This window comes from Sus scrofa, chromosome 5, assembly GCF_054392235.1.
Source record: "Sus scrofa isolate SSC_HxYL_T2T_F1_AM1 chromosome 5, Sscrofa_HxYL_maternal_Yorkshire_Landrace_v2.0, whole genome shotgun sequence".
In the NCBI taxonomy this organism is placed as follows: Eukaryota; Metazoa; Chordata; class Mammalia; order Artiodactyla; family Suidae; genus Sus; species Sus scrofa.
The window spans coordinates 61,769,782-61,787,707 of record NC_139387.1 but is presented as its reverse complement, the minus strand read 5'-3'; the positions used below and the strand labels follow the sequence as shown (position 1 = coordinate 61,787,707).

General features: G+C 34.8%; 1 protein-coding gene across 1 annotated transcript in view; it reads left to right on the top strand.

The window, feature by feature from the left end:
* PIK3C2G (phosphatidylinositol-4-phosphate 3-kinase catalytic subunit type 2 gamma) overlaps positions 1 to 17,926 on the top strand; it is a 518,046-nt gene that overhangs the window by 12,317 nt on the left and 487,803 nt on the right. Inside the window, exon 3 of the mRNA XM_084956629.1 lies at positions 3,068 to 3,186. The gene's annotated coding sequence lies outside the window, so the exon portion shown is untranslated. The remainder of the gene's footprint in view (positions 1 to 3,067; positions 3,187 to 17,926) is intronic.

The window sequence follows — 17,926 nt, the reverse complement described above, 5'->3', positions numbered from 1 at the left end:
AATGTCAGAATGGAAACTGCAACTAGAAACCAGGAATTCATTCTTCCAACTTCAAATGCTAGATAGGAAAATTAACTTTGAATTCTTATTAGCAAAATTCTGCAATGAATTGTTGTCTAGTAATTGATGCTTACCATATAATTTGACCCATTGAGGAATCTCAATCACTAAGAAGACACATTTCCCTACAATAATATTTTAAAAACTAGTTTCTGATTTGTTCTATTAACATACTCAAGATAGCCTGACAAAATAGTTGGTAATTAGAATGTGTCCATTGCCACCACCATCTTCAGGTTTTCAGCATCCAAAGTAAAGAAATACCTTCCTAAATGGTATCTACAGGTTCAGGTAAGCCAGCAGATTAGGTATACATAAAATTAAACTGATGGAACAGGGTAAAGAATAAAGCCAAGAGTGAAATTCCTTTAAAATAGGCAAGAAGAGGATTTGGAAATCAGAAAGAATTAAGTTCGAACTGCAAGCTTCACTTCTTGGAACACAAATTAAGTGATATTTTTCCCTTATAACCAGAGAACTAACTCTGAGCCACAGCATCTTGATTTATAAAATGAGCATAGTAACCATAAACATGTTTAGTATTTATTACATAATGCAAGGTAGTGTGAGTGAACACAGATGTGACTATAATCCAGAGATATGTTAGTTTAATTTTCATTCCTGCGTATCATTCACTTTTCTGAAGTGTATGCAAACCTTGTGTATCCCTTCCTAGATAAGTAAGGGTGAGTTATGTAGCTGAGTTTGGAACCCAAGAAAGAAAGAAAGTCCTCACTTTCCTGTGAAGATGCTCTTGGGAAGTATCAGAAATCCCCCAGCTCAAGGCAAGGTTATGAGTCTAGTAATTGCCTCAATGCTTAGCTGCAAAAACTGATATCAAGATGGGAGTGTGATATTTTATAGTTATGCTTAAGGTGCTTCCATCTTGTATAATATCAGAGCATTCTGAATACATAGTTCCTGAAGAACTGTGACCTCAAATAGAAGCATGATATTCTGGAGCCACAGAAAAGGGTAGTTATACTGACTTAACAAGACGACAACAACGGAACATTGAAAGCCATTCACGGTGGAGAAAAATTCCGAGTGAAAAGTTTTTAGTTGCTTCTCTAAAATTCATTTCACCTTTATGTCTTCTTTTTTTAAAATATTACAGTTGATTTACAATATTCTGTAAATTTCTGCTGTACAGCAAAGTGACCCAGTTTTACATATGTTTTTTTTCCTCATATTATATGATTTTCTATCACAAATGATCAGATACAGTTCCCTGTGCTATACAGCAGGATCTCATTACTTACCTGTTCTAAATGAAATAGTTTGCATCTACTAACCCCAAACTCCCAGTCCATCCCACTCCCTCTCCCCTTCTTGGCAACTACAAGTCTGTTCTCTATGTCCATGAGTTTGTTTCTGTTCTGTACATTAAGTTCATTTGTGCCATATTTTAGATTCCTCCTATAAGTGACATCAAACAGCATTTGTCTTTCTCTTTTTGACTTACTTCACTTAGAATGAGAATCTCTAGTCCCATCCATGTTGCTGCAAGTGCCACTATTTTGTTCTTTTTGGTGGCCGAGTATGTTTTCTTAAGGTTCTGAATTTCCAGAGGATGTCCCCTGACTAAGCTAAGTCTTTTGATGTCTGCCAAAACCCCTTAGCTGCAGTGGTAGGAGCAGGGATGGACACACAAGCCATAAATATTTGTTCCACTTCAAACCAGTCAAAAGAAAATCAAGATTTGTTGTTGAGAAAGGAAAGAAGTCATCTCCTTCTCTGTGAAAGAGGAAGCCTCTAGCCACTGAATTGCTAAGATTCATTTTGTTGTCATGTCAATGAAACCAGTTCAAAGTGGAGGGCAAAGCTGAGATCACAGAAAACCTCATTCATGAGTCTCTACTCCTTGATATTTGTTACCTGAACAATTCCCAGGCTGAGTTGCATTTGTCTACATATTGCTACTGATACAATCATAACTGATACATAAGAGTAATAAATCTGCCACCAAAATTGAATGCTTTGTGATATCATGTATTTAAATCAGACCTATAATGATTAATCTAAGAATGGCTCTTACAAACCAAACCAATGAGATAGAGAAAGATATTAAGAATTGGAAAAAAAAATATGCTAAGGTTCTAAATTTCCAGAGGATGTAATAGGAGAAGAACCATGAAAACTTACAGACAATGTAAAATTCAAAAGTGAATATGAGCACACATGTAGTATTATTCACAATAGCCAAGAAGTGGTAGTGACCTACACGTCCATTGCCAGATGGATGGATAAAGAAAATGTAGTATAAACACACAATGGAATATTATTCAGCCTTAAATTAAAAAAAAAAGAAGAAGAAAAATCCTGTCAGGTGCTCCAGCATAGATGAGCCCAGAGGCTATTATGCTAAGTGAAATAAACTAGTTACAAAAAGATAAATATCATAGGATTCCCCTTGTACAAAATATCTAAAGTAGTCAAACTTATAGAAACAGAAAGTATTATGGTGGCTGTCAAGGACTGGGATGGGAATGGGGACTTGCTCAATGAGTTTTGAGTTTCAGTTTCACAAGATGAAAAAGTCCAAAAGGTTTGTTACACAACAATGTGAAAATGGTCAACACTACTGAACTGTACACCTAAAAATGGTTAATAATGGTAAATTTCACATTTAAAACTATAGTTTAAAAAATTGTCTCTGGATTAGGGGAGAACAGAGATAGATTGCTTAATGGCTATAAAGTTTTTTTTTAGGGGTGATAAAAACATTTTAGAACTAGATAAGAGGCAGCAGTTGCACAACATGGTGAATATTCTACAATACCAATTTACTGAAATGGTGAACATATTTTAATGATTAGTTTTATACTGTGTGAATTTCACATCAACAATAATTAAAGAAAAAGTGACTGAAATTTAAGCAATGTGATAGTGAAGTTCACACATACTTAGTGTTTACTGTGAAAAAGTTTAACTTCTTTTGTATATACAAAATCATTAAACATCATAAGCCTAGAGAGTAGGTGCTATTATCATCTGTATTTTACAGAAGAGAAACAACTTTCCGAGTACTCAAATTTCTACTGAAGGTCATTCTACTGAAGGATTGAAGTAGAGCTATCTTCAATTCCACTTCTTGGAAAAAAAGAGTGAAGCTGATCTCTAGAGGTGAGAAAAAGAATTTACTGAAAGAATTCTTTTTCCAGGTTCAGTTCATGTGATTGCTTATTATAAATCACACCTTTATTAAAAAGCAGCTTGAATGAGTCTCTGCCTAGCTCCCAGATGACTCTACCTAGAACTCAAATGAATGACATGGAGACAGGACCATGGAACAAGATTGTTCTTTTTTCAAGAGCCTGAAGTGGGGTCAAATTATCAACAAAGGAAAGGTTATACTTTTTGAAAACAAGACAGGATGAAGAGAAATGTAGCCTGGAAGACCCATTAATTATTACTATTAATTTTTAATAATAATATAACTATTGTTATAGTTCTATAATCCTATATTCTATGGTATCTAATCTAATGTTAGAATCTGTTAATGGGTCACTTTGGCTAAAGATAAAGATATATGTAATAAAATAATCTACTGTATCTGCATTATGTAAAGGTTCATTTATATTTTGTCTTCCTGTTTCTGCTTGATGAAGAGAAAGTTGTAGTGGGTTGAAATCAAATTTAGTTCAACTATTCAATCCAATAGTTGAATTGGAATCTCAAAAATTCTAGCTAGGACTCTCACCACCTATAGAGTCCCTGTAAAGTCAGTTAGATGAATTTTGCATTCAGTATCACCTGCAAAAGTGATTATGCTGTTCACATAAGGATGCTATTGCTTAGGCTCTGATCTTTTTTGCAGTTATTACCAGGTATAGGCTCAAGATCCATGACCCTTAGAAAAGTGTGAGGTCTTGGAGTTGAAATAGTTTGAGACCAGTTTGTAACTTACCTGTCAAGCTATTTGAATATGTTACTGAGTAACAGTTTCTTCCCATAAAAAATGGAGAGAAAAATATGTTCCTTGACAAGTGTGGAGAAGGATGAAACAAAATATGTAAATTAACTACCCAGTGCTTCCAAGTGCTTCACTACTATGTCACTATAATAACTATGATTTTTATTACATAGGTAAAATGTCCAACCACATAAGAAAAATTCTAAAACAAAAATCATTCTGTAAAAGCAAGTTCCAGTTTTCCACTTATTGATTAATTAATTACATTGATTATATTTCCCACGTTGTACATATCATACATATGCTTTATTTTATAACTAAAATTTGTACCTCTTAATCTCCTTCATGTATTTCTTTTCTCCTCTCATCCCTCCCCACTCTGGCAACTGTCTAGTTTCTGTATCTATGACTCTGTTCCTGTTTAGTTATGTTTGTTTCCTTGTTTTTTTTTTTTTTTTTAGATTCTACATATAAGTGAAATCAATCAGTAATCATGGTTCTCTTACTTATAATAACTAACATAATATATCCTCTAGGTCCATCCATGTTGTGGCAAATGGCAAAATTTCATTATTTTTTATCATATCTTCTTTATCCATTCATTTATTGATAGACGCTTAGGTTTCTTCCATATCTCCATATCCTAACTACTATAAATAAAGCTACTGTGAACATTGGGGTGCATGTATCTTTTCTAAAGAGTATTTTCCTTTTATTTGGATAAAATCCAGAGATGGAATTGCAGAATCAAATGGTAGTTCTACTTTTAACAGTGTGAGGAATCACCATACTGTTTTCCCTAGTGGACACAGTGTTCTACATTTTCAACAGTGAAAGACGGTTCTTTTTCTCCACAGTCTCACCAGCTCTAGCTATTTTTTGTATTTTTGATAACAGTTTTTCTGACCGGTAGGATGTGGATCTCAGTTATGGTTTTGATTTGCATCTCCCTAACAATAAGTGATGCTGAGCTTCTTTTCATACGCCTGTTACCATCTGTATGTCTTCTTTGGAAAAATGTCTGTAGGAGTCCTCTGCCCATTTTTCAGTAATCATCTAGTTTTTTACAATGTTGAGTTGTATGACTTCTTGGTATGTTTTAGGAATTAACCCTTTATCAGATACATCATTTGCAAATTTTTACATTTACTTTTGAAAAAATATTTTCAATACATACAAATTTCTGGGTAGTTCCTATCAGCATGTTCAAGATGTAATACAACTTTCCCCTGGCTTCTATTTCACCCATGAAAAGTTAGCTGTCATTTTCATGGTTGCTTATTTGAAGGATGAGTGGCTTTTTTTTTTTTTTTTTGTCTGCTTTTTTACCTTTGTTTTTCAGTGGTCTTAGTAGTATGTACTTAGATGTAATTTTTATTGTATTCATATATATTGAGTTTTCCAGTACTTTTGAAGGTGTTTTAACTAACTTTTCCCATATTTTCCCATAAAAAGTTTCTAATATTAATGGTTCTTATATAGTTCCCCCCACATTCCATGTCCTCTACTTCTGAATTTCAATATTAATGTTAGACCATCTTTCTGAGTCTGACATTTACTCTGATGCTCTTTTTTCCCCAATGCTTATAATTTTTTCTCTGTGCAAATGTTCAAGTATTTTCCAATGTCATAGTATTTAGTTCTAGATCCCTATCTTCTACTGTATCTAATCTAATGTTAGACTTTGTTAGTGAATCACTTTTCCTAAAGATAAGGATAGATATACATAATAAAATAATCTTCATCTATCCATGTTACATAGCAATTCATTCATAATTTCTGTTTTCCTCTTGGTTTTTGTCCTTATGATAATGTCTTTTGCCATGCATTTTAACTTCTGACTGAATTTCAAACATTATGACTAAAATATATTGTAGAGTTTCATGTAATATTTTCATATGTTATCTTCTATATCCAAAAAGAAGACCTATCCTTCATTTCACTGTACAGATAGAGGGGTGGCTGATCATCTTAATCCAACAAAATTATTATCAATTAAATCTGGGTTGAAGTTCTAGTAGGACTTTATCTACCTCTGATTTATACTGCTTTCTAGGTATTTGTTTTGGTTTTGTTTTTAACCAAGAATATGATGTATTCTGTGACGTTCTTACTCTATTAAGTAAAGAAGTCTAATCTCTGTCTTCATGAGAATGCTGGAAATTCCCTTATGGTCTTCATTTTTTTCTGATATTCTTAGCTTTGCACTCCATGCAACCCTAGCATTTGGCAAGCATACTGAAGGAAGATCAGCAATGTACTTGAATATCCAAATTTCATTCATAAGTCTTCTGTTTTCTCCATCCTTTATCAGGGGAACACAATAATGCCATTTGCAGTAACAAGGATGGAACTAGACACTCTCATACTAGGTGAAGTTAAGTCAGAAAGAAAAAGGCAAATACTATATGATATCACATATCTGGAATCTAATAGATGGCACAAATGAACCTTTCCACAGAAAAGAAACCCATGGACTTGGAGAACATACCTGTGTTTGCTAAGGGGGAGGGGGAGGGAGTAGGATGACCTGGGAATCTGGGGTTAAGTGATGCAAACTATTGCATTTGGAATGCATAAGCAATGAGATCCTGCTGTATAGCACTGAGAACTATATCCAGTGATGAAGCATGATGGAGGATAATATGAAAAAAAGAATGTGTATGTATATGTATGTGTGTGTGTGTGTGTGTGTGTGTGTGTGTGTGTGTGTGTGACTGGGTCACTTTGCTGTACAGTAGAAAATTGACAGAACACCGTAAACCAACTATAACAGAAAAAATAAAAACCATTAAAATTTTTTTTTAATTTAAAAAATAAAAACAGTTAAAAAATAAAGAAATGACTGTTTAAAAAAAAAAAAAATGACCCCTCCTGGACTTTGCAATGGATTTCCAGCTTCTTCAAATGACTGGCTTAGCAAATGTTCCCAGGTTGTAAGTCTTGCAGAAACTATCTTTTATATCCAAGTTTTTTCTCCCAGAATTTTTTTCCAGTTCTTTAGACCCCAGAAACTCTCCATTTCCCTTCAAACAGTTTTTTTTCCCCCTGTACTTTATATTTTATGTATTTTTATTTAGCCCCGCGGTAGAAATTATAAATACTTTTTTAACTTAACGATTTGCAAAGTTAATTATTTTCTTTAATTTCATTCTGAAAAAGCCATGCTCTTTTCTAGCCTTTTTTTCTGTTTTGAACCCTATCTATTCAGTAGGCATATATTTTTATTGTTTTATACTGTCATTGTTTTTCTAGATTAAACTGCATTTGAATACATTATACATTTCAATACATTTCAGGATTATTTTACATTTTTATATTATATCCCTTTGATATTAAACATGAGTCATAACTAATTAAGTCTGCTGAGTAACTGCCTTAGTTTCTAGGCTATTCTGTTTAATTCTGAAATTTAAATGAAAAAAGACAACTATATAAAATATTAATGAATGTAAGCTCCAAAAGATGGTATTAGAACACGGAAAAAGTCACATTCAAAATCATATTTGTTTATGTATTTTGTCTGAGCACTTTGGTGTTGGTTTGCAACTCTGAAACTCCATGAAATTAAAAGTCTGGTTTATTCTCATCTTTTTGTGAAACCAAAGCTAATGATGCTGCTCTTTAAAGTGCTGCCTAATCTATGTTAATAGAGTGCAGATTATTATGAAAGCTATAATAATCACAGAGAAATTGATAATGATTTGAATCAGTGTCTGGCTTGTTAATTGTAAAACCTATACTATAAAAGGAAATTATTTAACAACTGCACTTAACTAGTTTTGAAGTTTTATTAGAAATATAGATTAATGGTTCCTATGATACTCAGTTCAGGATATAAAACATCATTGAGTTTACGGTAAAACTGTCATATTGAAACGTTGATAGTCTATAACCAGGTAAAAAATTTGGAAATCATAATGTTACATTTTTTCCATATTTATATATTTAAATTATTTTATTGGCAGTAGTGCAGTGACATAAGTATGTTTTGTGTGAGTCAAATATTCATATACAGTTGACCCTTGAACAACACAGGTTTGTACTGTGCAGGTCCACTTATACAATGACTTTTTTCAATATACAGTACTACATGACCCATGATTGCTTAAATTCATGGATGTGGAACCTTGGAAATGGAGGGCCAATTGTATGGTCACATGTGGATTTTTTCTTTCACAAGGAGTTGACCCTCTACCCTTGCCAATTATTCAGGGGGTCAATTGTATTATCATCTCCTACAGATAAGACTTATTGAAAGAAATCGTATCTCAGTTCTACAAGCTCAAACATTTTAATTCCCTATAATGCAGAATAAATATGATACTTTACCATTAAGAGTAAAGCTGAAAATTTGAAGGCTCTCAGAACAAGAAATTCACTGACGAAATTTCTCCCTTTAGTGTAACTTCCTGACATTAGACCCTTTCAGGAAAATATATTTTAATAAAAAAGAGTAAATGAAGAGGTAAAAACACTTATTGATGATTTCTGTTTGCTGTAGAGTACCCTAAGTGCTTTAAATCTGCTATCTGTTGTAATACCTCCAATTTTATTTTCATTTTCAAGACATAACAAATGCAACACAGAAAGGTTAATACTTTGCCACAAATCTTGAGGCTACTGAGTGTGAAGTTTTAATTTGAAAAGAAGTGTGTCCAACTTTTCCTATTCAGTGGGCATTAAATGTAAAAGTAATAAAGACAAATAGAAGGTATAAAGTTTTAAAAGAGAAGAGAATGAATGACTAAAAACAGCTTCATTGTCTTCACAAACTCCTGTGGGATAGCTCTATAGATTCCCCAAATCCAGTGACAGTTTTTTTTTTCACATCTTTTCTTTCTGTTTTATACATAGTCTATTTTATTGCTTAGAAGCATCCATTAGGAATGACCTCAGAGAAGGAGGCAGAGAGAGAGAGAGAGAGAGAGAGAGGAAGAGAGAGGGAAAGGGTATGCTTTGTGTATATTTGTTGATGTTTATATGGTTATAGTATTTACCATCATCCAAATTAACACCAAGAATTAATTTCAGTCCTTCTCAATGATTTTGAGCTCTGTAACTAGTTGAGGTCCATTAGGCTGATACAGGCAGACATCACAGAAAGCATTTCAGGACATGGTAAGGATTGTTGACTTTAAGTGTAAGGAAGCTGCTGGAGGAATGGCCAGTTTTTACTTCTCTCTTATGAAATCTTTCCTAATATACACAAGGAAGAAAAAAAATTTTAAAAAGGGATATAGCAAAGAAAAGAAAAAGAAAGAAAGAAGAAAATGATAGGAAATTCAAGAAAGAAAGGAAAGGAAAGAAAGGAAAGGGAAAATGTCTATTTAGGTCTTCTGCCCATTTTTCAATTGTTTTTTTCTTTCTGTTGAGTTATATAGCCAACGGGCTCGTGAAAAAATGTTCAATATCACTAATTATTAGGAAAATGCAAATAAAAACTACTATGAGGTACCACACCTCGCCAGTCAGAATGGCTATCATTAATAAGTCTACAAATAACAAATGCTGAAGAGGGTATGGAGTAAAGGGAATGTTTTACATTCCATTCTGTTGGTGGGAATGTAAACTGGCACAACCACTGCTGGAGAGGGTGTAGAGAAAAGGGAATATTACACACTGTTAGTGGGAATGTAAATTGGTACAACCACTATAGAAAGCAGTTTGGAGGTACCTCAGAAAACTAAATATAGAACTACCATATGATCCAGCAATCCCACTCTTGGGATATAACCAGACAAAACTTTCTTTGAAAAAAAATACATGCACCCCTATATTCATTGCAGCACTAGTCACAATAGCCAAGACATGGAAACAACCTAAATGTCCATTGACAAATGATTGGATTAGGAAGATGTGGTATATATACACAGTGGAACACTACTCAGCCATAAAAAAGAACAAAATAATGCCATTTTCAGCAACATGGATGCAACCCGAGATTCTCATACATACTAAGTGAAGTAAGTCTAAAAAAGAAAGACAAATACCATATGATATCACTTATACGTGGAATCTAAAGTATGGTGCAAATGAACCTGATGCACAGAACAGAAACAAACTCATGGACATGGAGAACAGACTTGTGGTTGCCAAGGGGGAGGGGGAGAAAGTGGGATGGCTAGGAGTTTGGGGTTAGTAGATGCAAACTATTGCATTTAGAATGTATAAGCAATGAGATCCTTGCTATGCAGCATAGGGAACTATATCCAATCACTTTGTGGTGGAACATGATGGAAGTTAATATGAGAAAAATTGTGTGTGTGTGTGTGTGTGTGTGTGTGTGTGTGTGTGTGTAGCTGGGTCACTTTGCTGTACAGCAGAAATTGACAGGACATTTTAAATCCACTACAATAAAATTTAAAAAAAAATAAAAAAGAAAGGAAAAGAAATTTAAAAAAACAAAGAAAATTAAAGAGAAGACAAGAAAACTCCTCCATAGTCTCAAGCTACTTTTATACCATTAGTTTAACACAGACAAATATCAAACGTTCCCCCTACTCTCCTTAATAGCTATTTGTGATATGGAAGAAGAAATTGCCAGATCACCAAATCAGGGGGTAATTGAATCAGTCTACAAAATAATACTAAAAAAGAGGAGATAATACTACAAGGTTGGAATCAGTGTTTTGATAGAGGAAAAGACTTCTGTTTTAGGTGGAATCAGAAATATCTGTAGGAGGAGGCCTCTGGAATATTTAGGATTTGGGGGAAATTAAGAAAAATAAGTGGATTTTTAGGGGTTTTGCTTTGTAACATGAAAAATAATTTCTTTTGCCACTTATTTGAGAAATTTTAGTGAAGATTGCTTTTCAGTACTTTTCAGACTTCAGATTGGTGACTCTTTTGAATGTAAGCTGATGCTGAAACTGGCTTCAAGACAGCTTATCAATTATAGTAGCAGTATGGTTGTTATGTTGGAATCCTTACCATGGCCTGTTGCCACTGATAGTGAATTCTTTGAGAATAGGTGTCATATGCTGTTGTGCCTATTGTCTCAATCCTTTCTTTTCTGTGCTATGGATGACACAGTTCCCTCTTGCAGGCACAGGTATATCCATGTGTAGCCCCAACTATGACCTCAGCAGGAATTTAAGAGCATGCGAGGGGTTTCTTATTAGTATGTGAAAGAACTACACACAAGTATGTGTCTGTTCTTTATCTAGAATTTGCAGTTGCCTGTGTAACACACTATGTCTCCACCCTGTACAGCTAATGACCTTTATGTCAAGATATTCTTCTAAGGGGCTGGTGAATCCATTAGGTCCTAGTATGGGTGAAGCCATAAACCAGAAAACATACACACAATAGCTATCCCAAGAGTACTTTTTGCAAGTAGTACATAAGATTTTAATTAAAACTCAGTGAATGTATAGATTAAATGTGTTCTGGGGCATATGTTCTAGCCTTTAATTCCAAGCTCTCAATTCTTAAAGAAATATGTATTTCATTAATAATAAAACCACCCTTACTTTAAGCCTGCAGTGAAATTATTGGTTGATAGAGTTTATTTTGTGCCAACTACACCAGTTGTTCATCACCTTTATGGTTGTGTTCCGTGTATAGCTGTAGAAAGTATTCAACTTGATCTGAGTCTTGGAACTTTAATTTTACTATATGAGTGGGAGGTCCCTCTTTCAGTTCGAAAGGGCAAAAGGACACTCTGTGGTGCCTGTGGAGGAAAAAGAGAGAATTATTCTTCCTAAGCTGAGACAGCCACCCATAAGCCCATAAGCCCATAAGCCATAGCTTGTCATTCTCACTTGTCATAATGGTGAGTACTGTCTCCTATGTGCTTCCTAATCTCCACATAGGACACACATACCATGGGGTGATTCTAGTAGCAGTTGCTAACATAGTCTGAATGTTTCCTGGTAACCTACAGTAGCAAAGAAACAATTTAGAATTCTGCCTCATATGTGGATATTTTCAAAATGAAACTATCTTTATGAGGAACTTCCCTGAAAACACTGTCTTCCCTGACTACACATAATGCGACCATCTGTTCCACCACTGTTGCAGTTATACTACAGGATAAGGAAGAAAGTCTTTTATCAAGATTTAAAAATGTGCTTTTATTTTATTTTTTATTTTTATTTTAATGATTTTTTTCCATTAAAGCTGGTTTACAGTGTTCTGTCAATTTTCTACAGTACAGCATAGTGACCCAGTTGCACATACATGTATACATTCTTTTTTCTCACATTGTCATGCTCCATCATAAGTGACTAGAAAAAAAAATGTGCTTTTAAACAGCTGACTTTTTGCACCAAAGAAATCCAAGAATAGGAAAATCAAAATACCAAAATTGCTTACTCTTATATATCATGCTATGCCATTCAAAACATACTCTCACCAGTTCTTTCCTTAAGACTCAAAACTCCCCTGCAATATAGGAAAAACTATAATAAAAGTCAAGATGAAAAAGTTCTACAGATCAGGCTGTGCAACATTAAACAACATTAAACTGTACATTTGAAATTTCTTACAAGATAGATCAAATGCTATGTATTTTTAACCACAGTTCAAAAAAACTAATGATTTGCCCCAAATATCACATATTAGTGCTAAAAGTAGAATCCAGTATCCTACTTCTTTCCCGCCAATCCTCCTTAAAATATATTTTAAAACATAGCATAGCTGCAAATGTAAGAGAGTGTCACATGGGGAATTACCTTCACACAAACGTAGCTTCCAAGTACCCTACCAGACAAGTTTCACAGAGATTGGGGAAAGGAAAGGCTCACAGAACAAATTGAATGACTTGAATCAATTTAAAGCACATGGTACAAAGCAAAGTGAAAGAGATGGGTGAATTAATAGGCTTAGGCTATCATGCAATTAAATTGAAAGGTCACCTCTTAATTCTTGGGGTTTGCAATGTTCATGTCTCTCTGCTGCATCAGCCTTCCCCACTGATGGTTTGGATACAAGGATTAAAAGTGAGGTTTGAGGGTTTCTTGAACAGAGGATTCATTGGGCCATAGTGGGAGTCATCAAAATTTGGCTGAATAAAGACTATGGGAATATTAAATGCCCAGTGTATATTTAATATGTCATGAATACTTAATGTCTTGGGTGCCTCTTGTATATTTAGTCCTTATGAATATTAGGAGGGTGTCTCTGTCATGCAGTGTTGGAGATGATGCAAGTTCGAAGATTTTCCAAGAAAGTAATTTGGCAATAGGTATCAAAAATCTTAAAATAGGAGTTCCCGTCGTTGCACAGTGGTTAATGAATCCGACTAGGAACCACGAGATTGCGGGTTCGATCCCTGCCCTTGCTCGGTGGGTTAATGATCCGGTGTTGCTGTGAGCTGTGGTATAGGTTGCAGACGCAGCTCGGATCCCGCGTTGCTGTGGCTCTGGCACAGGCTGGCAGCTACAACTCTGATTATATCCCTAGCCTGGGAACCTCCATATGCTGTGGGAGCGGCCCAAGAAATGGCAAAAAGACAAAAAAAAAAAAAAAAAAAAAAAAAAATCTTAAATTAGGGAGTTCCTTTCGTGGCTCAGTGGTTAACAAACTGACTAGGATCCATGAGGATGCAGGTTCTCTCCCTGGCCATGGCCAGTGGGTTGGGGATCCTGTGTTGCCCTTAGCTGTGGTGTAGGCCAGCTCTGATCCAGCATTGCTGTGGCTGTGGTGTAGGCCAGTGGCCATAGCTCTGATTCGACCCCTGCCCTGGGAACTTTCAAATGCCACCAGTGTTGCCCTAAAAGCAAAAAAAAAAAAACAAAAAAACAAAAAACAAAACAAAACAAAAACAAAAAACAAAAAAACCTTAAAATAAGGCATCAGACAAAATATAATTTTATGACTTATTTGGTGGAATTTTTAATGTATAAAACTGAAAAAATAAATGAGTATGCTAAAGACACACCTTTAAAAATCAACTATATATATTAATTACATAATTAGTTGAAAATTTTTAAATTTCCTACTATACTCTTAATTAAAACAATTTGTAAAACAAATACTGAAATACTAAGTAATTAATGACAAAAATATATAAATATTATTTTATAAGACTGGAATGTGTGTGTCTCTGTGTATTTTGAAGGAGTTGTATTAATAGGGCATAATTTCCCTGTACGTTATTTCTATCTTTCCCTCCAACTTCATGAGAAATTTGAACTTCCAAGTTGTGCATTTAATCCTCAAAATACTCAATGAAATAATAAAAGAGTACACCAGGAGAGGAAGAGCTCTTACCAAAAGTCGACTTGGACTAGCATTGAAGTAAATGTGATCAATTAAAAAATATCAGGTAGTTCCCATTGTGGCTCAGCTGGTTATGAACCCAATTAGTATCCATGATGATGTGGGTTTGATCCCTGGCCTCATTCAGTGGGTTAAGGATCCAGTGTTGCAGATGTGGCTTGGCTGTGGCATTGCTATTGCTGTGGTGTAGGCTGGGAGCCCCTAGCCTGGGAAATTCCATATGCCATAGGTGCGGCCCTAAAAAGAAAAAAAAAAAAAATACAATGATTAAAATCCTGCTGATAATTCTGACCCAAGTAAGAACACTGGGTCCATCAAAACAATGGGTCTTATTTTCGTAAAAAACTTTTAGATAAAGGAAGAGAGAGGAGGGAGGAAGGAAGGAAACAAGGAGGGAAGGAAGGAAGAAATGAAGGGAGGGAGGGAAGGAAGAAAAGAAAGAGTTTCTTTGTGGTCTAAGCATATAACCACTCAAAAACATATCATTTGAACTTCAAGAACAGTTTGCATACATTTACTTTTTGTAGTCAAATGGAATATAACTATGTATAATGGTATAAGAAAATCAGAATTTATTTCTCCCTTTCACATAAAAATGCAACTGAAATAATTTAAACATTTAAAAAGTTATAGAGGGAGTCCCCGTCATGGCTCAGTGGTTAATAAATCCAACTAGGAACCATGAGGTTGTGGGTTCAATCCCTGGCCTTGCTCAGTGGGTTAAGGATCTGGCGTTGCCGTGAGCTATGGTGTAGGTTGCAGAAAAAATGAATAATACAGAGTTATCTAAAGTGTTTTGTGTTTTTAACATGATTTTATTTTTTTCATAAAACATACTAAGTCACATAAGCTTAATTATCCAAGATGGTACAGTCCATTTTGAAAATTCCCCCAAAATAACATTAACAAATGCAGAGAATAGAGTTGGGCATTTTAATATCAAGTGCTGTTCTACAAGGTGGGCATTTTCTATCCCACGGTAAGTTATCAATACCGACTTAAATTTTCTGTATTTACTTTACACAAAATACTTGAATAATCCTGAAGTTTCATTCCCTTCAATGAGTGATTTTTGAGTACTTATTATGCATTCTTAGACCATGCATGTAAATGTCCTCCATGATTATGACTTCCCAATATTATTATGGACAAAAATACATCAAAGATTAATTTTTCCACACATATATTTATAAAAATATGAATGTATCCATAATAAAATAGAAACGGCCTGATGAACTGGAAATATTTCATGTGTTAAGAGACAGTCATAAAATAGCCTAAGTGGTATGAAGGAAAGAATTAACTGCTAATAGTACAGGGAATGATAAAAGAAAAAGAAGCCTATTTGGCTAGAGAATGCTGAAAGTGCTTATAGGCAAATGAGTATAAGTTATTAGGAACTGAGATTACTCTTCTTTTTTTTCTTTTGACCACACCTGAGGCAGGCGAAAATCTGAGCCAGGGATGGAACACATGCCACTGTAGCAACCTGAGGCACAGCAATGATGCCAAATCCTTAACCTACTGAGCCACCAGGGAACTCCAAGGTCAGTCTTCTAATAAAGAGACGTAATTGATCCTGAGGGAAATTGTCTTCATTAATTTTAAGAAAACCGTATCAGCAAATTTATACCAGGTTATGAAACTGAAATAAGGCTTAACAAACAATTTGAAATCAGATTCACAAAATGCCACTCTCTGAAATAAATGTTCACAAAAATATAGACAAATCTTTCCAGAAATGTATCCTTAAGAGATCATTTCTGGACAGCGCATGATAATGAGGACTGCTTAATCATCATGATTCGTCAGTGCTTCTCTAAAAATTAAGATACTATCAAGTCTTTCAAGAAGTAATATAAGTTATTGTAAGTTTTCATAACAAATGAAAACTACCAAAGAAAGAGAGATGAATTTTCCATGGAAATGACTGTTCAAATCTATCTAGAAGTTTGGTCCTTATATGGAATATAAATTTGGACACGAAGTTCACTTGGGAAAGCCAAACTAGACAACACTCATTAAATGATTTTTCCTACTTGTTTGTATGCATTGTGAGGACTGGAATTGTGATTAAAATTATGGGCTATGTGAAAGCAAGTGTGTTTATGCTATATGAGTACAACAATGATATTAGAGACCCTCCTGGATTCCATGTTAACACTCTCAGATGGTTTTCTTCCTGCCTTTTAAAATTCTCATTTCTCAGCCTCCTGAGAGAAGGGTGATCTTATGTCCTGGCTGTTTTGGGTCAGAATCCATCTCTACCTATCACCTCCCTGCAATTATCACTAATGTCTCTTTCATTCTCAAGTTACCCTGTTTGGAAAATATATTATGTGGATACTCTTAGTTGTTTCCTCTTATTTCTGTTATCACTCTCAATATTTCTGTACTAGCCCTGTTTTTCTTCTCACTATACTCAAGTCTCTGGACCTTAGAGTCCATTCATAAGACTGAATTTCTTCATTGTAATCTGACTCTCCAAACTATAATGTTATATACATTTATATCCTGACTCCAAAATGTTATATTCATCTCCTATTGGACATGCCTATCTGGATGTTTCAGAGGCATTGTACACCCGGTATCTAAAAACTGAATGGATTCTCTTTCCTCTCTGACCCACTCTTATTATATTCATTAGTGCCAGTGAAAAACATCATAATCCATCATCTCCATCTTCCCCTTCTCTTTTGTCATAGAAGCAACCAACGATCCTATCAATCCTATCCAGAGAAGGGTGATCTTATGTCCTGGCTGTTTTGGGTCAGAATCCATCTCTACCTATCACCTCCCTACAATTAATACTAATGTCTCTTAGCTCCTGATGTAGCTCCCTATTCTGCTGCTTCATTTTTTTAGACAGAGTAGCATAGCAGTTAAGAATACTGCAGCTGAGTCAGAAAGATGTAGCTCTGAATCATTGTTACCATTTACTAATTATATGAAGTACTTAATTACTCCAAATTCAGGTTTTCTGTTTTGTCTGGATAAAGATGATAACAGCTATCCTGTATGTCATAGAGGAGTTTTAAAATGTAAGTGAGAAAATTCTTACAAAATACTTTTCCTGGTTCAGTAAATGTTAGCTATGACTATTTTTTTGGGGGGGGGGGCTGTGCCCATGGCATGTGGAAGTTCCCTGGCCAGGGATCTAACCCATAGTGCAGCAGTAACCAGAGCCACAGGTGTGACAATTTTGGATCCTTAATCCACTGAGCCACCAGGGAACTCCTAGCTATGGTTTTTAATATTGTTAATTATTATTAGTTCAAGTCACTACCTTCTCGTGACTAGATCATGGCAACCACCTCCTGACTCTGATTTCCCTGATTACATTCTTTCTTTCATATTGCTCTCCTTTACATTGCAGGTAGAATAATATCTCTAAAACACAAATTTGCACACATTACTCACTTACCCAATGGCTACCCATTAGTTTCAGTGTAAATCTGAAACCCCTAATCACCATTCCTAAGCCATTCTTGATCTGCCACCTGTTCATCATGCCCCCTTTTGTTCTTGTGCCCTTCTTTAACAAAATTATATGCTTGAGTGTGCCAAGAATTACTAAAGAGTATATTTAAACTGATTCTTATCATATACCACAAATTTTCATTTAGTAAATCCAGGGTGGAGCTTAGGATTCTGCATTTTAAATTAAATTTGCCTCCTTATCAACCCCCCAGAGATTCTGATGCAGGAACACAACTTCAGAAA